General features: G+C 44.2%; 1 protein-coding gene across 3 annotated transcripts in view; it reads left to right on the top strand.

Annotated features, from left to right (window-relative positions):
- Positions 1-22,285: 22,285 nt before the first annotated feature.
- Positions 22,286-26,171, top strand: part of ZUP1 (zinc finger containing ubiquitin peptidase 1) — a 45,276-nt gene continuing 41,390 nt past the window's right edge. The window contains exon 1 of one of the 3 annotated variants that reach the window (XM_040350283.1): positions 22,286-22,393. The gene's annotated coding sequence lies outside the window, so the exon portion shown is untranslated. Of the gene's footprint in view, positions 22,394-23,466; positions 23,528-26,171 lie in introns of those variants that run through there. The other 2 variants (XM_040350285.1, XM_040350284.1) reach the window with 2 other exon arrangements.

Raw genomic sequence — 26,171 nt, 5'->3', positions numbered from 1 at the left:
GTGATGCGGCGGGCACGTGCGCGTGCCCCCCAGTGGCCAGGAGGAGCGGAGGCCGTAAAAAGACGGCGGCTCAGAGATTTACAACCACCCTGCGGCCGTATAAAGTCGTACGGCCGTCGGGAAGTTGTTAAAGTTCATGTGTGTGTAAAGGCAGGTGTCCCAATTTTTTTGGTAATATAGTGTGTTTACAGTATTATCATGCAAATGTATATTGCCGTTTTGCCTAAATCTGAAGCTTCTTTAACCTCCTTACTACCGGCCGGTGTCAATTGACGGCGGCACGATAGCTCTCTTGTTCTGAGAGGACGTCACTGTGAACCTGATGCGCGCTTGCCCAGTAACTGAGCAGGACCGTGGATCTGTGTGTGTAAACACAGAGATCCACGTCCTGTCAGGGAGAGGAGACAGATGCTGTGTCCCTTGTACATAGGGACACAGATCGGTCACCTCCCCCAGTCAGTCCCCTTCCCCCACAGTTAGAATCACTAGTAGGGAGCACATTTAACCCCTTCCCTGCCAGTCACATTTTTTACAGTAATCAGTGCATATTTAAAGCACTGATCGCTGTAAATGTGAATGGTCCCAAAAATGTGTCAAAAGTGTCCGATGTGTCCGCCATAATGTCGCAGTCCCAATAAAAATCACAGATCGCCGCCATTACTAGTAAAAAAAGAAAAAAAAAATCATAAATATGTCCCCTATTTTGTTTTGCGCAAACCAGTCACTATACGCTTATTGCAATTTTTTTTTTTTTTACCAAAAATATGTAGAAGAATACATATCGGCCTAAACTGAGAATTTTTTTTTTTTATTGGGATATTTATTATAGCAAAAAGTAAAAAATATTGGGCCATATTCTCAAATAATTTACGCAGGCGTATCAGCAGATACGCCGACGTAAGTCCGATCCTATGTTTAAGTGTATTCTCAAACTGAGATACACTTAAACATGCCTAAGATACGACGGCCTGCGCCGTTGTATCTTAGGCTGCAATATTTACGCTGACGCTAGGACAAACGTTCCGCCGCCTCAGATCTAGAAGAATATGCCCCATTGTGTTTTTTTGAAAATTGACGCTCTTTTTTTGTTTATAGCACAAAAAATAAAAACCGCAGAGGTGATCAAATACCACCAAAAGAAAGCTCTATTTGTGGGGGGAAAAAAAGGACGTCAATTTTGTTTGGGAGCCACGTTGCACGACCGCGCAATTGTCAGTTAAAGCGACACAGTGCCTGAAGCTGAAATTTCGCCTGGGCAGGAAGGGAGTATATGTGCCCAGTAAGCAAGTGGTTAATTTCAGTAATCAGTTATTGTACATATTACCTATGTAACTTGGCATTGCACATTAAGTTAACTGATAAACAGAAACAAGTCTCCTGCGCTCTGGTATTTTCGGGAAGTGCTATGGGGTGGTGTAGTTCAATTAAAGATATCTTCTTGAGTCTTGCAGCCCTCTTCAGAATCGTGGGAATTCATAAAACTACAAAAAAGAGAAAAGAACGGAGGGCGCACCGACCTAGTGTGATACTGATACAATGAATTTATTCAATTGTTAAAATCAATCATAATGCCGCGTACACACCATCGTTTTCTGCGATGGAAAAAAACGTCATTTTCAAAAACGTCAATTTAATTGACCGTGTGTGGGCAAAAACGTCGTTTTATGTCTTCTAAAAAACGACAGAAAAAAATTGAAGCATGCTTCAATTTTATGTGTCGTTTTTGGCCGACGTCGTTTTCTGTGTTCTAAACATTGACCGTGTGTACGTAAAAACGTCGATTTAAGCCCGCGCATGCTCAGAAGCAAGTTAGGAGACGGCAGCGCTCATTCATGTAAAACGACTGTTCAGAATGGAATCAGCACATTCGTTAAGGTGTTTTTCAGCTTATAGACAAGAAAATAAACCGCATCTTTAACCCCTGCTTTTAACTGCTACCCAGAAATGGACGTTTGTTGCGGCTGATCTTGTTGCATAGTTATGACAAGCTTTTAATTAGTTTCTTTCTTGTTTGATAATGTTTATGTTTGTGTTCTGTTATTTAGTTGTATCTTCCATCTTAAACATTTTAAATATATATATTGGTCCACCTTTTATTTTTTTTTAAAATTTTTCTCACCAATTTGATTAGTAATCTCTATTATTTTTTTATTTAGGAGTGTGTGAAGTGTCTGCAACAACCTAATTTTTTAGTTTACTCACCCACAAGCATGTTTTTTTACCTTGTTAATGTTTTCATTATTTTTTTTGTCATGGGTCTGCCCACTCAATACTGATCTCTCAAATCTACAATAAAGAAACATGTTTAAATTTGGCTGAAAATTAAATTTTTATTTTAGTCTTCATAAAAATTTAGAAAAAAAAAAAGTGGCAAACCAAAAACACAACATAATAAAAACAAAGATGCCAGGGTAGGCAGCACTTTAGAGCATGCTTGTTTTTTTCTGAAAACAAGGGTCCCCGAAGCCACAAATACAGCCTGTGAGTCCACATAAAAATTCCATCAGGGGCACCGTATTATTTCTTCGCCCTTTTCTTCCCAGCAGCCTTCCCTGCAGTCTTCCCTGCAGCCTTCCCGGAAGCCCGAGTCCTTGGGGGCTGGGTTCCTGGAGGAGATGAGGTGGCAGGAGCCATAGCAGCCTCATGAGGTGGAGAAGCAGGAGCAGGTGGAGGAGCAGGAGCAGGTGCAGGAGCAGGAGCAGGAGCAGGAGCAGGAGCAGGAGCAGGAGCAGGAGGAGCAGCAAGGACAGGAGGAGCAATCCGCACAATGTGGGTGTCGTCATCGAGCTGCCCCAGGGATGCCATGGTTATGGCTTCGAACATGAGGAGTTCGCAGCGCACACGCTGGCTCTGCTCCAGATTGTACAGCTTGGCTGCAATGAGCGCTGCGAACCCCTCAACTTCACTGGGTGGCTCTCGGATGGCTGCAGTAGCTTGGCGAAGCAGGCCCTGGGTCTCCTCCTCCATCTGTCGCATACTCCTGAGCCGTTTATTGGGATTGCGGAATGGAGGGATCCGGGAGATGGTATCCCGCCGGCGTGCCTCCTGGGTCCCACTGGGGCCTGCCACCTCCTGGCTCCCAGTGGGCTCTGCCACCTCCTGCCTTGCAGTTGGCCCTGGCTCCTCCTGGCTCCCTGTGGGCCCTGTCTCTTCCTGGCTCACTGTGGGCCCTGGCTGTTCCTGGCTCCCTGTGTGCCCTGGCTGTTCCTGGCTTGGGTCTGCCTGTGTATGAAAAAAAGGAACATATGTTATTTGTGTTTGTCATTAATCACACACATTTTTACAATCATGAGTGATGCAAATTGAATGTCAATATATATTACACACAGGGTCGCCATCCTTAATTATGTGGCCCCTTAAACACCTTCAGACATGGTCCCCCTGGAATTATGTGGGTTGTTGCATGCCTAATTTAGTAAATAAGTGGCCTTTTACCCAAAAATTAGGTTAATCAATTTAGTGTCAACTAGATAGTACTCAAAAAGGGTGTCTTCCATCTGGGACCCCTTGCAGGTGTATTGCGTTACTCCCCCCCTACTGGCCTATCTGAAAATGCCACCCACTCCTTCATCAACATTATTAATTTGCCCATTTTGACCCCATCATGTTTTCCCACTACTGACTATTGATCCTATCCCTAAACTTTACGAGATTCACATAGAATTTAGAACAATAGTAACATACATTTACCATTATTACTATACTTGTCATATACTAACTAAATTCAAACAAAAAACACATACCATTCTCCACGGCTCACAATTGGGGTCCTCCAGGAACTCTTCCTCTTCCTCCGAGCTTGTCTGCTCTTGTCTGCAGGGAAGACTGGAGGATTGGCTGCTGGGAAGCTGGGAGCTACCTCTTGGGGGAAGGGTAGACAGGGATGGCCTGGTCTCTATGTGGTCGTCCAGGAACTGCAGCTGACTGTAGTACCACAGGGTTGGTTTGTAGATGGAGTCAGCTGCAGCCCCAGACCTCATTGAGGCCAGGACTTGGACCCGTTGGGCCCTGTAGGTGCCCCTGATGGAATTGATTTTATTTTTCACAGTGGCTGTTGTGGCGTTGGGGACCCTTGTTTTCACAAAAACAAGCATGCTCTGTCTAGCTTTCTCCCTGGCATCTTTGTTTTTATTTAGTGTGCTTTTGGTTTGCCACAGAACTGGATGTTCTTTCCATTTTTGGATGAAGTCTGTGAGGAAGTCCGCATCCTTGAAGGCATCCATTCTTTCTGCACATGAAACAGAAGCCAAAACATAATGTAATTAAAGGCACTAGCTTACTTCCCCTAACTAGCCCACAAACTCATTCCCTATTCACTATAATAAAGTCGGAATTAAAAACTTACGTCTCGTCGTTATTAGGAAAGATCGGGAATTACGACTTCTTCCACAGACTATGCAGGCCGTTTCCAAACACGTCCCATCCCTTTTACACTACGCACGCGTGACGCTCCGCACGACACCCCGCCCCTGACGTTCGGTATCGTCCTTTCCACGCCCCTTCTCTGTCGTTTGGTGAGGGAGAAAAGATGGACAACATGGAGGTGTATTCCAGCTCAAGCCAGGAGGCAGGCCAGGCCCAACCACGCCGCAGATTCCGCTGCAGAGCCTCCAACATGTCATTTAATGAAATGGTGGAGATGGTCACCATATTGAGGAGGGAGGACTATGATGCCAAGCATGGCCCCTACATGCATCCCAATAAAGTAAAAGCACAAATTATGGAGAAGGTCATCCGTAGGCTCCAGCGGAAGTTTGGTAAAACCAGGAGCAGAGAGCACCTGCGCAAAAGGTGGTCGGATTTGAAAAAAAGGGAACCCCACCAACTTTACCGAATTAATAAGGTGATTCGAAGAAGAAGTAAGTTTTTTCCATGTGTATTTAATTATTTTTGTGTGTTCTTTGTGCCCTTTTTTTTTTGTGCCAGGTTGACCATAAAATGAATATTATGAATGTGGACGCATGATGCAGTCGTCGTAGTCGTCGTTCATTCGGTGACTTTCAATAATCCAAGACCATATTAACGAGAAATGGCATCATGCCTAGTTGGCATGTGCAAAGGGGAGTTGAAGCACTGTATCTGATCAAAAATCGTAAATTGAGGAATTGTGGGCGAATGAACGACGACTCCTATGACCAATTAGTCGACACAAATATGAAAGTTGTGACATTTTTGGGGCTTAAAAAAAAGGTGTATTCAATTCTGGAATAGATGGAAATGTGTTTCAGCTTATTTTAGAAGAAACGTAAATACCTTGAGATTCACAAAAAGGAGCGTTTGCTACTCCTTTTTTTATTGAACATGTGTACTCAGTAGCACAATTGTTTGTCACAATCACAACCTATGTTGGGTCACACACAGGGGTGAGCAGATCCAGGGGAGACTTGTTTAGCTTACATATCTAAACGTAAAAATTGTGTTAACTGATTTGAGATTACTTTGTGAATGGATTAAATATTGGTCTATTTTATTGATAATTGTTTAAAAATCAACAATAGTGACCTTTTGTTTAGCATTTTTTAATTTTTGGGTGTCATTTCAGGCCGCTCGTAATGGTTGAACCTCATGTTTTCCCTTTCTTCAATCTTGTAGGGCACAATGAAGCACAAAGGCAGGAGGCACAAGCCAATCAAGCCACACCCCCGAGGGATGTAGAGGAAGAGGAACCTGCCTCAACATCCGGTAAAGTAACATCTACCACATTTTCTGTGAATATAGATATAGGCATACAATCTTTTAACACATGTTTTGGTTCCACATTTCAGGAGGAAATCGGGCTGGTCAGGGACTGGACACGTATAGTGCCCAGCTCCTCATCGGCGAGGTTCTCACCTGCAGGGCCCAAGTTGAGGACATACGTCTGGCCTGCCGTGAAATACGCCACAAAGCCAAGACGCTGGAACGGCAGCTAAAAAATTTTATTAATGTTTTGGGGAGGGTTTAATTTTTGGTGTATTTTCTTTTTTCCTTGAATTTAAAAAAAAAAAAAAAAAAAAAAAAAAATTATATTTTCTAATAATCAAAAAAGACCAAAAAAATAAAGAAAATATATTATATTTTGAAATAATCAAAAAAGACCAAAAAAAAAAAAAAATAATTTATATTTTGAAATAATCAAAAAAGACCAAAAAAAAAAAAAAAAAAATTATATTTTGTAATAATCAAAAAAGACCAAAAAAATTAAGAAAATATATTATATTTTTAAATCATCAAAAAAGACCAAAAAAAAAAAAAAATAATTTATATTTTGAAATAATCAAAAAAGACCAAAAAAAAAAAAAAAAAATTATATTTTGTAATAATCAAAAAAGACCAAAAATATTAAGAAAATATATTATATTTTTAAATCATCAAAAAAGACCAAAAAATAAAATAAAATGATTTGTTGTACTAATCAAAACTAAAAAAGTAACAAATAAATAACATTTTGGACTCCAAACAATTTGTGTGTAGTTATTGGTATCAATGCAGACTCATTCAATTAATCAGGCATATTTGTAGAGTTATTAAGATTTAACACTCATGGGAATTTATTACATCCCAAACACATGGCTGGATGAGAACCTACGAAAAAGAAACATTACCCCCCAAAACTTACAAATAACTAAAATCAAACAAATAAACACTGTTTCATCAAACAAAAAGTAAATTTATTTTTTTAAACAAGATCAGGCATTGCAATGGCCCCCCTCCCCATAAAATAGTCCACATAGGATTGACGCACTGCACGTGCGGTTTGGGGGGCCAAGCCTCTATGGCTAGCCTGATGTCCCGGCTCCGGAGCCACAAGATCAGCCTCATCAGGCAATACCGTCAGGTACGTTTGAGAATTTCTTTTCAAAAAATTGTGCAAAATGCAACAAGATAGTATAATATAATTCCACTTGTATTCCGCCATGTTTATTGCTGTTAAAAACAATCTGAATCGGCTGGCCATGATTCCAAAGGCATTCTCTACCACACGTCTTGCCCTGGCCAGCCGATAATTAAAAACCCTCCTCTCATGGGTGAGGGTGCGTACGGGAAATGGCCTCATGAGGTGGGGACCCAAACCAAAAGCCTCATCTGCTACAAACACGAAGGGCAGACCCTCTTCGTTCTCCTCCGCAGGTGGCAATCCTAGGTCCTCCAACCGAAGCCGTTGTGCGAACTCCGTCTCCGCAAAGACACCGCCGTCCGACATCCGGCCATTTTTCCCAACATCCACGTACAAAAACTCGTAATTTGCTGAGACCACCGCCATCAAAACAACGCTGTGGAATCCCTTATAATTGAAGAAATGGGATCCACTATGGGGTGGGGGCACAATGCGGATGTGCTTGCCATCAATGGCTCCTCCACAGTTCGGAAAGTTCCAACGCTGGGAGAAGTCCGCTGCCACAGTCTGCCATTCCTGTGGCGTGGTGGGGAACTGGATAGAAAGAAAAAATAAAAAACATTAGAACAAAGATTTTAAACAGAATATAGCTAAAATTACAAGGGATCCCACCAACAATTCAACAAAAAAGGTTAGTATTAAAAAAAAAAATGTGAACAATTAAGCATATTAATCACCCCCCTCTGATGTTTAAAAAATATATTTAGGGGGAGTGGGGCTCAAGATGAGATGAGAAACAACCCCCCAAAAAATATCTAAATAAGAAAAATAATTATTAGTATGTATTTCAAAAATCTAGGGGGGGGGGGTTTGGACAATGGAGGCCACAAATAAACGGGGATATAGGGACACACAAAATGCAGCACTACAATGGAGGCCACAAATAAACGGGGATATAGGGACACACAAAATGCAGCACTACAATGGAGGCCACAAATAAACGGGGATATAGGGACACACAAAATGCAGCACTACAATGGAGGCCACAAATAAACGGGGATATAGGGACACACAAAATGCAGCACTACAATGGAGGCCACAAATAAACGGGGATATAGGGACACACAAAATGCAGCACTACAATGGAGGCCACAAATAAACGGGGATATAGGGACACACAAAATGCAGCACTACAATGGAGGCCACAAATAAACGGGGATATAGGGACACACAAAATGCAGCACTACAATGGAGGCCACAAATAAACGGGAAGATAGGGACTATGCTAGGTGGGTTTGCCCACAACATAGAATGATGGACAGGTTGGCTAAATTAAATAAACATGTAGGGCTTTACTAATTGTGTAGAACAGCATACATAGAGACAAAGTGAGCATTCTGAGCATATTAGAAATTATTACTTTTTTTTTTTTTTTTTTTGGGAATTAGTTTGACCATTGAAAGAACACCACTTACCTTAACATAGTCCTCCTGAAGAACCTGAATGATGGCCGAACAGGTCTCAGGGATTATGAGGCCCAGAGCCTGGGGGGAGATGCCCGTCGAGAACTTCAAGTCCTGCAGACTTCTCCCTGTTGCAAGGTTAGCGCAACGTAGCAACTAGCCTCTGCTCAGCAGTGATGGCTTCCCGCATAACGGTGTCCTGCCTGGTGATATATGGCGACACCAAAGCCAAAAGCTGCTGAAATACGGGGTCAGACATCCTAAGAAAAATTCCTGAAATCATCAGGGTTATTTTCTCGGATCTCCCGCAGCAGAGGCATATGAGAGAACTGGTCCCTGCGTAGCAACCAGTTCTTGGTCCACAACCTCCTCCTCACCCTGTTCATGGACCGTCGCTGGGATGCAGCACACATCCTAACAACAAGCACAGCACGATCTCGGCGACGAGTTCGTACCCGCAACATGGCTAGAAAACGGTCGTCAAATCAGATCAGACTAAAAATTACGCCCTGAAGTAAAGAATGGCCTTTGAAGAACGACCTGCTAAACAGCACCGTGCACACCAAACGTAATGCCTAAACAAATACGTCCTTAGTACAAGCACTGTATCACAGATCCGACAACAAATAGACAAACTGTACGACAGAAAACGAAATTTAAAGCACAGTCACTGAAAATCACGAATCGTATCTCACCAAACTTTTACTAACACGCAGCAACACGATATCAGCAAAAGAGGCCGTCTTCCGCATGGAAACGACCCTTTATAGTGACGTAGTGCGTGATTGACGGAACTGCGCTGTGCTAGAGCGTTGTGAAAAAGCGATGGTGTGTATGCTACGTCGTTGTTCAAATTGAAGTTTGAAAAATGACGTTTTTTTAAAGCACATAAAGCGTCGCATTTTTCCATCGCAGAAAACGATGGTGTGTACGCGGCATTATACTCACAATATGGAGTTTAAAATCAGGCTTTAAAAAGACAGTGCAGCAGAAATCCAGCAACATCAGTGGAACGCGATAATCACTTGAACCAACAATCAATGTTACAGCTGACGCGTTTCGGGGGCGTACCCCTTTCTTCAGAGCTTAGTGGTCGAGCAAGTTGCAGGATGTGGATGGTGCACACAAATCTGTCTCTTTAAGAGTGTGTGAAGAATAGTTACAGGGCTTTAGCATACCAAGCAGTCTATTTAAACTGAGTGTAGTAAGGGGTTAAAAGCAGAGTTCCAGGCTTTTGTTGCGTATTAAAAGCCAGCAGCTACAAAAAGTTTAGCTGCTGACATTTAATAAACAAATTTAATGCAAATGATGGGCCGAACGAACGGCGCATGCGCCGTCCCGTGGACGCATCCCAGTGCGCATGCTCAGAATCACGTTGAAAATACTCCATAAGATACGTCGAATCACTGCCTACGACATGACGTAACCTACGACGTGACGTAACCTACGACGTGACGTAACCTACGCCCATCCCTATTCACGTACTACTACGTAAACGACGTAAAATACAACGGCTGTTCCCTGGTCCATACCTTAACATGACTTACCCCTGCTTTATAAGGCTTAACTTTACGCCGGACGTACGACTTACGTAAACCGTGTATATGAATGCGCCGGGCGCAAGTACGTTTGTGAATCGGCGTATCTCCCTCATTTGCATATTCGAATCGTAAATCATTGGAAGCGCCCCTTGCGGCCAGTGTAAATATGCGCCCACGATACGCCGGCGTAGGAAAGTTACGTCGGTCGGATGAAGCCTATTTTCAGGCGTATCTAGTTCTGTGGGCACGGCGCATAGATACGACGGCGCATAGATAGACTTACGCGGCGTATCTCGAGATACGTCGGCGTAAGTGTTTCGTGAATCCGGGCCATGGTTTTTAGCAGCGAGGAGCAGCCTCCTCACACTTACAGCTCTACAACATAAAAGCCGGGGTGGGTCATTGGCACACAGCTACATAAGCAATTTCCAAACAGAAGCGGAGCCTGGGCAACTGTTTTTTATCAAGGAAAACTAGAGATAGAAGCTGATAAGCTACATGCCTGGGACTGATACATTAATAATGTTTTAATAACAACAAAATAACAAGCCACTTACAGGTTCAACGTTATATTGTGTGTAAAGTGAATATAAAATGTTCTACACTTTAAATATTGAACACTACTTTAAATATTTCAGTAGATTGTCACCTTTTACAGGTCTCTGTGTAAAACAAATACATTTAAATGTTTACCATGTCACAGATGCCCATGTATGATATCAGGTAGACAGGGTCATTTTGAACACATTTTATTATTTAATGGGTCATACTGTATTTAAACATTTATTCAGATATTAAAAACCCAACTGTGGATGGTAAAACCCATTTATTATTTAGCACCAGCCAGTAACATAGCTTATAAGTAACATATTCAGTCAGATACAGATTGTTAAAAGTATGGGCACCGTAAGACCACCTATTCAAAGATAACGGAGCTCAAAGGGTCCCATCATATTTAAATCAGTATCCATAGTGCCAATTTTTACAGGAACAGTTTTTATATTGAGTTCCAAGGTCAACATAAGCAAGCACTTTGCTGGAGGTGGAGATCTAGCTCCATTAACGGCTATCAAACATTAACCTACTGGTAAACAGGTACAGCCTCCTGTAATGTGTGGAAAGCAGACAGGCAAGTTTTATCACTTCCAAGTACAGTGGAACCTTGGTGTACGTGTAACGCGGTTAACAAGCGATTTGAATAACGAGCAACTTTTTTTTTGCGAGTGTTGTCTCGCAAAACGAGCAAAATTCAAGCTAATGGGGTGTGCAGTACTGCATTTGGCCAGAGGTGCGGGGGCGCTGGTGACACTCGTAATGGTTCGGAAAGAATTTCCGAACCTTTCCGAGGCTTTTCTGAGATCAGCCGAGCTGTCTGAGTATTTCCGAGGCTCTAAGGCACACCTACCTCTGGCCACATGCGGTATTGCATGCCATAGAAGTCAATGCGGAACAAATTATCTTCGTTTCCATTGACTTCTATGGGGAAACTCGCTTCGATATGCGAGTGCTTCGGATTACAAGCGTAATCCAAGGTTCCACTGTAGTTCTGAAAGTTTGCACAATCAGAATATTCCAGCATTCAGACATTTTACACCAGTCAGCAGTTTGTTTTTTAATTTTTTTTTGTTAAAAGGGAATTCCAGGTATGGCATTTAAAACAGTTACATTTCGTCCAGCTTGAACCTAAGGGCTCATACACACAGGACATTTTTACAGCTGCTGTTAGGGGCATCTGATGTTTTTTTTTATGTCAAATTCAATGGTTCCTTATTAGAGCCCATTTATTTGAGATCCCAAGATGATCCGACTTGAGGCACGGCTTTTGTGCTGAGGATCTTGAAGAGAAACCCTGCGCCAAAATGAAAAAAAAATATATATAGTTGTGGGGTCCCCCTTTGGTCTGATATGGATTTTAACGAGAACCCTACGTCAAAAAATGGCGTGGGGACCCCCCAAAATCCATACCAGACCCTTATCCCAGCATGCAGCCCAGCAGGTCAGAAAATGGGGGATCCCTCCTGGACCATACCAGGCCACATGCCACCCTAAAGTACCTTTTTTGTCTTCCCGACAACCCTGGCCATTGGCCTGGTTGTCGGGGTCTGCAGGCAGGGGACTTATCAGAATCTGAAAGCCCCCTTTAACAAGGGGGCCCCCAGATGGAGTAGATCATGCCCCTACCCAATCGCCCAAAAATAAATTGTCACAAAAAAAAAAAACAGTACACAGATTTTTAAAGTAATTAAAGCAGCTCTGGCATCCCTTCTTCAGATTTCTTGTCCCTCTGGCGATGTCTTCCTCCTCCGGTTCTTTTCTCACCGCTAAAGAATTCCTCTGCAGCTGTCTTCTCCCTCTGACAGTTCTCATCTCTCCGCTGTCTTCTCCCTCTGTTCTTCCTCCGATGTTGTCTCGACCCTCTAGAACAGTGGTCATCAACCCTGTCCTCAGGGCCCACTAACAGGCCAGGTTTGCAAGATAACTGAAATACATCACAGGTGATATCATTTGCTGCTCAGTGATTGCAGTATTCTAGTCAGGGCCAATCCTGGGAGGGTGCACGGGGTGCCCGGCACCCGGGCGCCCAGAGGGGTGCGCCGAAGTGTCAGAGTGCTTCCCTCCCTCCTCCTCTCCTTGATCTGTGCCAAAGCTTCGTTATTGCGTGGCGGTGCAGTCCGCTAGCAAACACACGCACAGACAGTGACAGTAGCATTGTTAGAGGCGGCGGCGCCAGAAGCCGCGGCCGCCCGCTTACATTTTTTTTCTTGTGGCTTTACTCCGAGCGCGTCAATTGCCTGTCTCGGAGGAAGCCGCAGACTGCAACTCCCAGAAGCCACAGCGGCGGCCGTCAAGCCACAAGAAAAAAAATGTAAGCGGGCGGCCGGGCCCCTAACAATGCTACTGTCAATGTGTCTGTTTTATGCTGCAGGGGTCTGCCTGGGCACGCTGCTGGCTGCAGTCAGTGCATGTAATTGACCCCAGCACAGGAGCATCGCCATCACACCCCCCCCCCCACAATGGAGTAGGCCATGCAACTTGCAGGGAGGAGGACCTGTCCTGCTGGGGCTGGCAGCTGCCATTGGACCAAGGCTGAGGTGAGAGACCCTGACCCCCACATGATCATTCTATTTATTTCCCCCCCCTGCTGGGAGTTGCCCATTACCTGTGGGTCCTGCTGGAAGCTAGCAATGGCCTACAGGCCAGTAGGGCCCACAGGTCATGACCAGCGAACAGCAGGACCCACAGGTCCGCGGCCAGCCCCCAGCAGGACCCACAGATCCGTAGCCAGCCCCCTGCAGGACTCACAGATCCGCAGCCAGCCCCCTGCAGGACCCACACCACAGGTCTGCAGCCAGCCCCCTGCAGGACTCACAGATCCGCAGCCACCTCCCAGCAGGACCCACAGGCTGTAGGTCCTGCTGGGAACTGTCTGCGGACCTGTGGTTCCTGCTGGCCGCTGACCTGTGGTTCCTGCTGGCCCCTGACCTGTGGTTCCTGCTGCCCCCTGACCTGTGGTTCCTGCTGCCCCCTGACCTGTGGTTCTTGATGACCGCACCAGGTGACACCAACCCTAGCGATGCCACTGCTTGTGTGTGTCTCGCACATCGCACAAGCTTTGGTCTGAAATTCCTGGCGGCACTGTAACAAAGTTCTGTGAGATAGACGGAACACTGATCCAATGCAGTAAAATTTAATCAGTGTGACGTGTATCATAGAAGCCACAAGCTGGTCTAGGAGGCGGGACTTTGCTACAGTGGATGCCCGGGAGATTCAAATCCAAGCTCTGTGACAGCAGGAGTTCGTCACTGTTCTGTGTGATCCAGGAGCACTGACAGGCTGCAATTGGTGTGCACCGATGAGCTGGATTTGATGGGAACTGGTAGGTTGCATTTGATGGGGGCTGATGGGGCTGCAATTGGTGGGCACTGGTAGACTGCATTTGATGCATTGATTTCTTGTATAATTTCCACAGTCTCTGACCATCTCTTGTATCATTTCTGCAGTCTCTTACCATCTCTTGTATCATGCCTGCAGTCTCTGACCATCTCTTGTATCATGCCTGCAGTCTCTGACCATCTCTTGTACCATGTCTGCAGTCTCTGACCATCTCTTGTACCATGTCTGCAGTCTCTGACCATCTCTTGTATCATGTCTGCAGTCTCTGACTATCTCTTGTACCATGTCTGCAGTCTCTGACCGTCTCCTGTACTATGTATGTAGTATGTCTGGGGACTCTTTCTACCAGACTCTCTAACAGAAGCCCTCTCTGTGTCCATCAGAGAGACCCCCCCAGGTCCTATTAGTGTACTCTCTTCCTGTAATTTGTTTATTGTTAAGAGATCATTGGAGGATCCCAGGATAATGAAGACTTCTTAAGGGAGCATCTCTGTGTCTGAGTCGTTGCCATAGAAACATTTGTAACGGGGAGGAGTTAGTAAGATGACCACGCCCATGTGGGGGCGCCAGAAATATATTTCTGCACCCAGGCGCCTGTGACCCTAGGATCGGCCCTGATTCTAGTCTGCATCTCCCCAAGGTAATACCTAAAACCTGGCCTGTTAGTGGGCCCTGAGCACAGGGTTGATAACCACTGTTCTAGAGGGTCGAGACAAAATCGGAGGGCCATACTGCATTTCAAGAGAATTTTGCTGTGAAGAGAAAAGAACTAAAATTGTGTGGTGCTTGCATCCCTCATTTGGAACCAAATCCTTATGTCCCTGTTTCTTTGTTTGGTCTGATGTATTGACCTTTATAAAAAAAAATCCAAAGAGTTATACTACACTAAAATCTTTCATGCCACCTCTGATCACTGTATTAGTGTCACTGGTCCCTAAAAAGTGTCAATGTCAAATTGTTTGCTGCAATATCGCAGTCCCACTATAAGTCCTTTATCGCCGCCATTACTAGTAAAAAAAAAAAATCCATATATATATCCCATAGTTTGTAGACGCTACAACTTTTGCGCACACCAATAAATGCTTATTGGGATTTTTTTACTACAAATATTTACAAGAATACATATTGGCCTAAATTGATGAAGAAATTTGATTTTTTTTTACTTTTTTTCTATTGGATATGTGTAGCACCCCTTAGCGTTGTTAGGATTTTTGGTAAGTGTAGGTACAGGTGAAACTCGAAAAAATCGAATATCGTGCAAAAGTTCATTTATTTCACTAATGCAACTTAAAAGGTGAAACTAATATATGAGATAGACTCATTGGGCCAGATTCTCAGAGACTTACGTTGGCGTATCGGTAGATACGCCGTCGTAAGTCCGAATCTGCGGCGTCGTATATTTAAGCGTATTCTGGAGACCAGATACGCTTAAATTTGGCTAAGATACGAGCGGCGTAAGTCTTCTACGCCGTCGTATCTTAGGGTGCATATTTACGTTGGCCGCTAGGTGGCGCTTCCGTTGTTTTCCGCGTTGAATATGCAAATAAGCAAGATACGCCGATTCACGAACATACGTACGCCCGTCGCAATTAGTTATGCCGTTTACGTAAGACATACGCCGGCGTAAAGATAGAGCAGGTCTCTAGGAGGCGTAGCCCATGTAAAGTATGGACGTCGGAACAAGCGTATCTTTTTACGTCGTTTGTCAGTTTGTAAGTCGTACGCGAATAGGGCTGTGCGTAAGTTACGTTCACGTCGTAGGCAGTGTTCGACGTATCTTAGGCATTCTATCTGACGCATGCGCACTGGGATACGTCCACGGACGGCGCATGCGCCGTACGTTCAAAACGTCATTTACGTGGGGTCATGCTTTATTTGCATAAAACACGCCCACCTCTTCCCAATTTGAATTAGGCGCGCTTACGCCGGCCCATTTACGCTACGCCGCCGTAACTTAGGATGCAAGTGCTTTGTGAATACAGCACTTGCCTCTCTAAGTTGCGGCGGCGTAAATAAGATACGCTACGCCGCCGCACAACGTAAAGCCGCCCTACGTGAATCTAGGCCATTATATGCAAAGCAAGATAGTTCAAGCCGTGATTTGTTATAATTGTGAATAATAATGAATATGACTTACAGCTCATGAAAACCCCAAATCCACAATCTCAGAAAATTTGAATATTACATGCAATCAATAAAACAAGGATTGTACATAGAACAATATCAGACCTCTGAAAAGTAGAAGCGTGCATATGTACTCAGTACTTGGTTTGGGACCCTTTTGCAACAATTACTGCCTCAATGCGGCGTGGCATGGAAGCTATCAGCCTGTGGCACTGCTGAGGTGTTATGAAAGACCAGTATGCTTCAATAGCGGCCTTCAGCTCTTCTGCATTGTTCGGTCTCATGTCTCATCTTTCTCTTGGCAATGCCCCATAGATTCTCTATGGCAGAGGTGGGCAAACTACGGCCCGCGGGCCGTATAAGGCCCGGCGGACCTTTTAATCCGGCCCCCAGGCGGATCGCTAGAAATCTGAATTTGAAGTCTGAATTTGCAGCCGAAAGAATTGCGGGTGTTAGCCGCACCTCTTTCCCGCCCCCCGCTGGTGCAGCCGAAGAAACCCGTGGGTGTTAGCCGCACCTCCTTTCCCGCCCCCCGCTGATTCAGCCGAAGAAGCCATTGGAGCTGGCCACGCTTCCTTTCCCGCCCCCCGCTGACGGCATTCCCAGCCGCCCGTCACCACGTGGAGTGAGTGTCCCCGAATTCAAAAAAGTCCCCCAATTCCCGCCAAGTAATGACCCGGTCCCGACTCCTCACCTCACACTGCACAGGCTGCTGTAGGAGACCTGAGACGGCCGAGGACTGCAGGCAGCAAAACACTGACAGGACAGAGATTTCATCATCATCATCATCAGGTACTTGCTTGTGGGGATGCTGGCAGCAATTGATGGCACACTGGCAGCAATTGATGGCACACTGGCAGCAATTGATGGCACACTGGCACCAATTGATGGCACACTGGCACCAATTGATGGCACACTGGCACCAATTGATGGCACACTGGCACCAATTGATGGCACACTGGCACCAATTGATAGCACACTGGCAGCAATTGATGGCACACTGGTGGCACACTGGCAGCAATTGATGGCACACTGGCAGCAATTGATGGCACACTGGTGGCACACTGGCAGCAATTGATGGCACACTGGCAGCAATTGGTGGCACACTGGCAGCAATTGATGGCACACTGGCAGCAATTGATGGCACAATGGCAGCAATTGATGGCACACTGGCAGCAATTGATGGCACACTGGCAGCAATTGATGGCACACTGGTGGCACACTGACAGCAATTGATGGCACACTGACAGCAATTGATGGCACACTGGCAGCAATTGATGGCACACTGGCAGCAATTGATGGCACACTGGTTTATGTATGTCTTAGTGATTGATTAACATCACAACTTCATTGATTTGAAATTGATACCCTTATTTTTTGTATGATTTTTGCTTTTGCTCATCACTGCCACACACATGCACGTGTGTGGCAGAAATGAGCAAAACTAAAAATCATACAAAAAAAAAAAGCTATCAATGAAGTTGTGATGTGAATCAATCACTAAGACAATAAGACATACATAAACCATAATTTATGACACGGCATACATTGTCGTTTGGCAGGACTTTATGGGGACAATGTCTGCAGTCTCTGATCCTCTCTAGTATCATGTCTGCAGTCTCTGATCCTCTCTAGTGTTGAGCAGAATATGCCATATTCGATTTCGCGATATATCTCGAATATATATTCGAATATTCGAGATATATTCGCTAAATTCGAATATTCGTGATATTTTATCGAAAGTAAATGATTGCGATTTTTCGCTATTGCGAATGCGAAAATAATTGCGATTTTTTGATAACTGCGGTAGGAGCACTCTGATTGGCTCAGAATATTCGTGATATTTTATCGAAATATCGCAACATGCGAATGCGATATTTATTGCGCAATTTCGAGAAATGCTGGAGGAGCGCTCTGATTGGCTCAGAATATTCGTGATATTTTATCGAAATATCGCAACATGCGAATGCGATATTTATTGCGCAATTTCGAGAAATGCTGTAGGAGCACTCTGATTGGCTCAGAATATTCGTGATATTTTACAATACAAAATAATTGCGAATATTCGGCAAATGCGGAAGGAGCACTCTGATTGGCTCAGAATATTCTTGATATTTTACAATACAAAATAATTGCGAATATTCGGCAAATGCAGAAGGAGCACTCTGATTGGCTCAGAATATTCTTGATATTTTACAATACAAAATAATTGCGAATATTCGGCAAATGCAGAAGGAGCACTCTGATTGGCTCAGAATATTCTTGATATTTTACAATACAAAATAATTGCGAATATTCGGCAAATGCGGAAGGAGCACTCTGATTGGCTCAGAATATTCTTGATATTTTACAATAGAAAATAAAAAGTGTTTTGCATTGGTGGTGATTCTTTACTCTATCCATCTGTCACAGCCGTTTGTCAATCAAACACCTTAAAGATTGAACACGTTCATGCTGCATGCTTTGGACTTTTTTTCACTTCACATATCAAAGACATTTTTATGAAAGATTATTTTTCTATTATTGGGACTATATTTCTTTATATATTTGTTTCACTGTGTATTTCACAAGTTATTTGCGCTTGCTTATTTTATAATTTGCCCACATGTCTTGTCACTAGACATATTTTTTATTCTTGTAGAGCGACTCCATTTTCTGTCTTGTATTAATTTATGTTGTATAACATTTTTGAGTTGCTGCTGTATTCTCCCCTTTTTTAAGGTATGCGCAATTTTTTCCTTCTTACAAAAAATAATAATATCAAACATACAAATATTCATAACATACACATACACATACACAAAGCCCCCCCCTTTTGCATCAGAGACAATCAGAGTTCTCCTACCACAGTTATCGAAAATTCGCAATCATTTTCGCATTCGCAATAGCGAAAAATCGCAATTTTTTTTTTTTCAATTTGGCAACATAATAGGATCGCCTCAGCTTAGCTACTCGGCCCAGGGTCTCTAATCATACCAGCAATGCTTTTAGACGTCGATAGGATGTGATCTGTTTTAAAAATCAAATTGAAAAAATGCGAATATTCGGAATTGCGAATATTCACCGCGAAATTCGAAATATAGCGCGATTTCTCGAATATGCTATATTCGAGTCGAATATTCGCAATGCGAATATTCGTGAGCAACACTAATCCTCTCTAGTATCATGTCTGCAGTCTCTGATCCTCTCTGGTATCATGTCCGCAGTCTCTGATCCTCTCTGGAAATTTTCACTAATATGAGTCACAAATAGTGAAAAATGTTCATTGTTTTGGGAAATTTTGTTTAATAAATTAAAAATTTTTTCTTGTAAGGCAACCTCACTTTTTCATTGTTTAACTATAACAAGTACTCGTACCAGTTGTCCGACAATGATATTTACTGCTTTTTATAAAGAAATACAATTGATTTTATGCAGTATTGAGTTTAGCCTTTTGGCCCCGCCCTCCAAAATATTTTTAGTTTCTCATGTGGCCCCATCGAAAAAATAATTGCCCACCCCTGCTCTATGGGGTTCAGGTCAGGCGAGTTTGCTGGCCAATCAAGCACAGTAATCCCACGGTCATTGAACCAGGTTTTGGTGCTTTTGGCAGTGTGGGCAGGTGCCAAGTCCTGCTGGAAAATTTAAGTCTGCATCCCCATAGAGCTTGTCTGTGGAAGGAAGCATGAAGTGCTCCAAAATCTCCTGGTAGACGGTTGTGTTGACCCTGGACTTAATGAAGCACAGTGGACCAACACCAGCAGATGACATGGCTCCCCAAATCAACACAGACTGTGGAAACTTCACACTGGACTTCAAGCGTCTTGCAGTGTGTGCCTCTCCATTCTTCATCCATACTCTGGGTCCTTGGTTTCCAAATCAGATGCAAAATTTGCTCTCATCAGAAAAGAGGACCAGGTCTGTTTCTTTAGCCCAGGTAAGACTCTTCTGATGTTGTTTGTTGTTCAGGAGTGGCTTGACAAGAGGAATACAACATTTGAAGACCATGTCCAGGATCCTTCTGTGTGTGGTGGCTCTTGATGCTCTGACTCCAGCCTCAGTCCCCTCCTTGTGAAAGTCCCCAACACTTTTGAATGGCCTTTTCCTGACAATCCTCTCCATGCTGCGGTTATCCCTGCTGCTTGTGCACCTTTTTTTCTTCCAAACTTTTCCCTTCCACATAACTTTCTATTAATGTGCTTTCATACAGCACTTTGGCAACATCCAACTTCTTTTGCAATTACCTTTTGAGGCTTTCCCTCCTTATGGAGGGTGTCAATGATGGTTTTCTGCACAACTGTCAGGTCCGCAGTCTTTCCTATGATTGTGATTCCTACTGAACCAGACTGAGAGACCATTTAAAGGCTCAGGTGTTGCAGGTGTTATGGCTTAATTATCTGAATAGAGTGGGCACTTTGAGCCTAGAATATTGCACTTTTTCACAATATTCAGATTTTCTGAGATTGTGGATTTGGGGTTTTCATGAGATGTAAGCCATAATCATCACAATTATGACAAATCATGGCTTGAACTATCTTGCTTTGCATGTAATGAGTTTATCTCATAAATTAGTTTCACTTTTTAAAGCGGATTTCCGGCCACAATTTCACTTTTTAAATATAAATACCCCTGTAATACACAAGCTTAATGTATTCTAGTAAAGTTAGTCTGTAAACTAAGGTCCGTTTTGTTAGGTTGTTACAGCATTTAGACACTTTATAAAATAGAAATTGACTGGGGCCATCTTAAGTGTGGGCATCATGAAGCCAGACTGTATGACTTCCTGGATTTCAGCCTTGCAAATCTCGCACATGCTCAGTGCTGCACAAGCAGCGTCAGATCAGGTTTCAGCACCTGTGCTGTCCAAGTCACATGATTCTTTGAGACTGGGGAGTGCACAGACTCCTGGAAAGTTACACCCACTACATTCCCAGGAGTCTGTGCGGTGTAGGTTAGGAAGCATTAAGCACCTAGGTGCAGGAAGAGGGAAGATTAACTATTCTGCCTAGCAACAACACTTTGAAGGCATCTAAAAAAAAAAAAAAAAAATTTGTAAAGGACTAATGACATTTTTTTAAAACTACTGATGTAATGTTATATTTATGGGTGGAACTCCACTTTAAGTTGCATTAGTGAAATAAATGAACTTTTGCACAATATTCAAATTGTTCGAGTTTCACCTGTAAATTTGTGCAGACTCTCTGCTAACTCCCCCTTCTTCCTGGTAACTAGGAGAAGATTTCCAGCAGCAGTTGGGAGGGTTCTGGGAGGAGCTGTTTGGAATATTCTGAGAGCCCTGAATAATCCCTAACAGATAGGTTGGCAGGGGGTATGCCCCCCTCAAATACTCAAGGTCAGCCCAGCTGGGGCAGTGTAGATTTTGGGTGGAAGATAGAGATGGCGTGTTAGACTGCCAAGGGTCTTTGAGCGTAGGGGGGGGTGTGAACTCAGGCCTGGGCTCTGATGTGGAAGGGACCCCTTCTCATGACACACAGAAGGATTCTGACCAGGATAAATGTCAATGGTCCCAAAAAAGTGTCAAACGTGTCCGATCTGTCCGCCGCAGTGTCACAGTCCCGCTAAAAATCACTGATCACCGCCATTACTAGTAAAAAAAGTAATAGTAAAAATTACATAAATCTATCCCCTATTTTGAAGACGCTATAACTTTTGGGCAAACCAATCAATATACGCTTATTGGGATTTTACCAAAAATATGTAGAAGAAAATATATTGGCCTAAAATGAGGAAGACATTTTTTATTTATTTTGTTTTTGGATATTTATTATAGAAAAAAGTAAAACATATTGTATTTTTTCAAAACTGTCACTCTTTTTTTTTTTATAGCGCAAAAAAAGCAAAGGTGATCAAATATCACCAAAAGAAAGCTCTATTTGTGGGAGGAAAAGGGCGTAAATTTTGTTTGGGTACAACATCGCACGACCGCGCAATAGTCAGTTAAAAGCGACGCAGTGCCCTATTGCTATAAATGGCCTGGTCTCTAAGTGGGGGTAAATCGTCCGGTCCTTAAGTGGTTAAAGTAACACAGAGCCTTATCGCAAAAAATGGCCTGGTCATGAAGGGGCATAAATCTCCCGAAAGTCAAGTGGTTAAAAATCGATGGCTTTACATTTAAAAGAGGGCTACTAATGTAAAGGAAAGAGAATTACTTCCATTTACAGGACAATACAGAGTTATACTCCTTCAAGACCATGCATGTCTAATGTTCGCGTCTCACGCCCCCTGGTGTACACAACATGTCATGTACCACATGCCCGTCCACTAGCTGAAGAAACACCGAGCGATAACTCAGACCTGCTCCTATTGTCAAAACATTATACGGGTTTTAGCTTGCTGAGATAGAGTATTTTGTAAATAAAAGCAATGTAATATCCGAGTAGACTATTGGTCTCCAATAAAATGGCTGCCAGCCTGTTTTTACGTGTGTGGACTGTCCCAGGAAACGTGTCACGTTAGGAGGGGGGCGGGGTTTGTGACATTTGGTTTCTACAGCTGATTAGCAGGAAAGGAAAGTGAAAGGGAGTTAGTTCGTTGTGATGTACTGAGGAGTGCAGGTAATATGTACATAATGGTCACTTACTGATAAATACAGGGCTGTCATAGTCGTCCTGCTGCCTGCCTACCTGAAGCTGCTTTTAGTGTGAAGGCTTTCTGTTTATATCACCTATGGTAGACACATGTGATAGGCTGTGTGAGGTCATGTGGTTTCTGCTGGAGATTTAGGGGTCTGATTGCAGGAAGAGCTGATGAAGGGAACAATTACTGTATTATTATACAGGATTTATATAGTGCCTGCAGTCTACGCAGCGCTTTACAATATAAAAGGGAGACAATACAGTTACAATACAAGAGGATTAAGAGGGCCCTGCTCAGAAGAGCTTACAATCTAATAACAATGTAATATATTGCAGCCTACCAGTCATCAGATGTGATGGCTGCATTCGTTTTCTTTTTTTTTTTTTCAGATTGTTTTCACCTGGTGATCAGGCCAGTAAGTCCTTTTTATTTTTAACTCCCTTTAACAGACAACAATTTGTTTAGAAAGCGTGTCAGTAAGGCTTGGTTTATACTTGTGGCTGGGGGGGGAAATATAATAGATGGCTGAGCTGTGTTTTTACTGCCCCCCTCTTTAAGCAGTATTAGGCTGGTTTCCCTCTGGTGCGATGTTAGACATCACATGTAATTCGCACCGCACATGCAAAGTCAGTGCGATGCAAATTCAGCAACACTTATTATATTGCAGCTTACCAATTCTTAGATGTGATGGCTGCATTAAGGTCCGTACACATGATGCGAAAATCAGAAGTAAAATTCTGCCAATTTGATCTGGTCCCCCCCCCCCCCCCCCCCCCCAGTGTCACATTTGGCACCTTTTCAGGGGGGAGCAGATACCCATCTAATACAGGTATTTCTCCCACTTCTGGCGAAAGAGAGCCGCAGAATCCGCGGCGAACTACGCCACAGACCCCCCCCCCCCCACTGCCTTCTAGGTGACACACAGGTCCAAGAAGACAGCAGGGACCAGTCAGGACACACAGCGTGACTCACACATGCGGAGTAGGGAACCAGTCAGCGAAGCTGCAAGGCTTAATTTTTTTTGATTCCCTTACTAAAGATGCCATAGCCTCCACCTGGAAGCCAAGGGACAGGGCGGCTTTGGGTGAGAACATCACAGGCTCCCTGGACAGGTAAGTGTCCTTATTTTAAAAGTGCAGTATTTGTAGCTGCTAACTTAAAAAAAAAAAAAAAAAATCCAGCGAACTCCGCTTTCAGTGCAGTTCAAATGCAAAAATCTGCATAGGTGTACCTGTCCCGCCGATGATTGATTGAAATTCTCCTCCAGCGGCTGTGATTTGCTCTTGCATAGCTTCCTGCACACAGCTTCAGGTGACACAATGCCACATTCAGGCTGTACGGGTTTAGTGTCCGTGTGAATGAGCCCACAGGCATGTGCCTATTTCATCAAGTGAAATATAAAATGAAGATTTGCTATGTTATAGGGCACATTTAAGCCAACTATACAGGGATTGAAATTTGGGCAGTTTAGCAGGGAATGGCCAAATTTTGATTTGTGTATGGGAAGGCTGATTGTACCAATCGATCGATTGATGGATGGACCAGCCAGCCTGTCTTATTTATATAAGTAGTGCTGTGCATAAATGGGTTATGAAGTGCAAATGTGCTCACGTGACAGGTACACTTGAAAGGCAATAAATGATTGGTCAAAATAGCAACAATAAAATATAAATAATCAGCTGCGACAGTATAAACAATGGACTGATAAAGTGTCCAAATACTGTGAAAAGTGTACCACAAATTTAGATGTGAGAAACTCATAAAATCTTTAAAATGGCATCATCATGTGACATGTGCAACCATAAATAAATATATTCACACTATAAAATTCCATAAAATGAAATAAAAATGAATTATCTGCAGTGCAGATAATGTCCATAAGGTGCAAGCTGGATGGATGGCTGTGTGCACACAGTGATCAGGGTGAAGGTGCTGGTGCTAGTAGTTAATCTTTGGTATGGAGTGCTTCCGATAGGTGGTTGCTGGTTCTCCGTGCATCTTAGGGTATAGGTGTCTCCTTACCTTACCTCTGTAAGGTAACCGCGTATGAGTGTGTCTTTCAATCTCCTGGTGGCTCCTGACGTCTCAGGCTCCGCTGGTATGTATCTTTACTTTGGCATCAAAGTCCCCTTTAAGTGTCCCTGGTGTATCTGTATCAGCCTCGCATGGGGGAATGTAAGGCCCCATGCACACGAGACGCTGCTAAACTCGAGTTCAGAGGCATTTGGGCATTTTTTTCAACTGCCCCTGAACACATTTAATGTTATCCTATGTGTCCATGCACACAATCACGTTTTTTGGCGTTTCAAAGCAGTTGGGTTTAGGGCCGTTTTTCCAAACCCAAAATTTTGGGTTCAGACGCTTTCAGCTTTTGCGTTTTAGACGCAAATCGCGGCAAAACGCGGTACCGGCGTTTTGCCGCGATTTCGTTTATAGGCGTTTTTAAAGGTGACCTATTTTTTTACATTAGAAATCTCAAAAATGATGGCAAATGATGAAAAACCATAAAAAAAACATAAAAAATGTAATTGCTTGCATTGCATTGTGGACAATCCACAACTTGTGGCAGGTGACGTGGCCAGTGGACAATCCACAACTTGTGGCAGGTGACATGGCCAGGTGACGTGGCAAGTGGACAACCCACAACTTGTTGTAGGTGACGTGGCCAGGTGATGTGGCAGGTGACGTGGCCAGTGGACAATCCACAACTTGTGGCAGGTAACATGGCCAGGTGACGTGGCAAGTGTACAATCCACAACTTGTGGTAGGTGACGTGGCCAGGTGACGTGGCAGGTGATGTGGCCAGGTGGCGTGGCAGGTGACGTAGCCAGGTGACATGGCAAGTGGACAATCCACAACTTGTGGCAGGTAACGTGGCCAGGTGACATGGCAGGTGATGTGGCTTGGTGACGTGGCCAGTGGACAATCCACAACTTGTGGCAGGTGACGTGGCCAGTTGACGTGGCAGGTGACGTGGCCAGTGGACAATCCACAACTTGTGGCAGGTGACGTGGCCAGGTGATGTGGCAGGTGACGTGGCCAGGTGACATGGCAAGTGGACAATCCACAACTTGCGGCAGGTGACGTGGCCAGGTGACGTGGCCAGTGAACAATCCACAACTTGTGGCAGGTGGGGTGGCCAGGTGACATGGCAGATGACGTGGCAAGTGGACAATACACAACTTGAGACAGGTGACGTGGCAAGTGGACAATCCACAACTTGTTGTAGGTGACGTGCCCAGGTGATGTGTCAGGTGACGTGGCCAGGTGCCGTGGCCAGTGGACAATCCACAACTTGTGGCAGGTGGCGTGGCCAGGTGACGTGGCAAGTGGACAATTCACAACTTGGCAGGTGATGTGGCCAGTTGATGTGGCAGGTGACGTGGCCAGTGGACAATCCACAACTTGTGACAGGTGACGTGGCCAGGTGACGTGGCAGGTGATGTGGCCAGGTGACGTGGCAGGTGACGTGGCCAGGTGACATGGCAGGTGGACAATCCACAACTTGTGGCAGGTGACGTGGCCAGGTGACATGGCAGGTGGCGTGGCCAGTGGACAATCCACAACTTGTGGCAGGTGGCGTGGCCAGGTGACGTGGCAAGTGGAAAATCCACAACTTGTGGCAGGTGACGTGGCCAGGTGACATGGCAGGTGACGTGGCAGGTGGCGTGGCCAGTGGACAGTCCACAACTTGTGGCAGGTGGCGTGGCCAGGTGACGTGGCAAGTGGACAATTCACAACTTGGCAGGTGACGTG

The sequence above is a fragment of the Rana temporaria genome, chromosome 4, assembly GCF_905171775.1.
Source record: "Rana temporaria chromosome 4, aRanTem1.1, whole genome shotgun sequence".
In the NCBI taxonomy this organism is placed as follows: domain Eukaryota; kingdom Metazoa; phylum Chordata; class Amphibia; order Anura; family Ranidae; genus Rana; species Rana temporaria.
The sequence above is the reverse complement of the archived record's forward strand: the minus strand, read 5'-3'. Positions and strand labels throughout refer to the sequence as shown.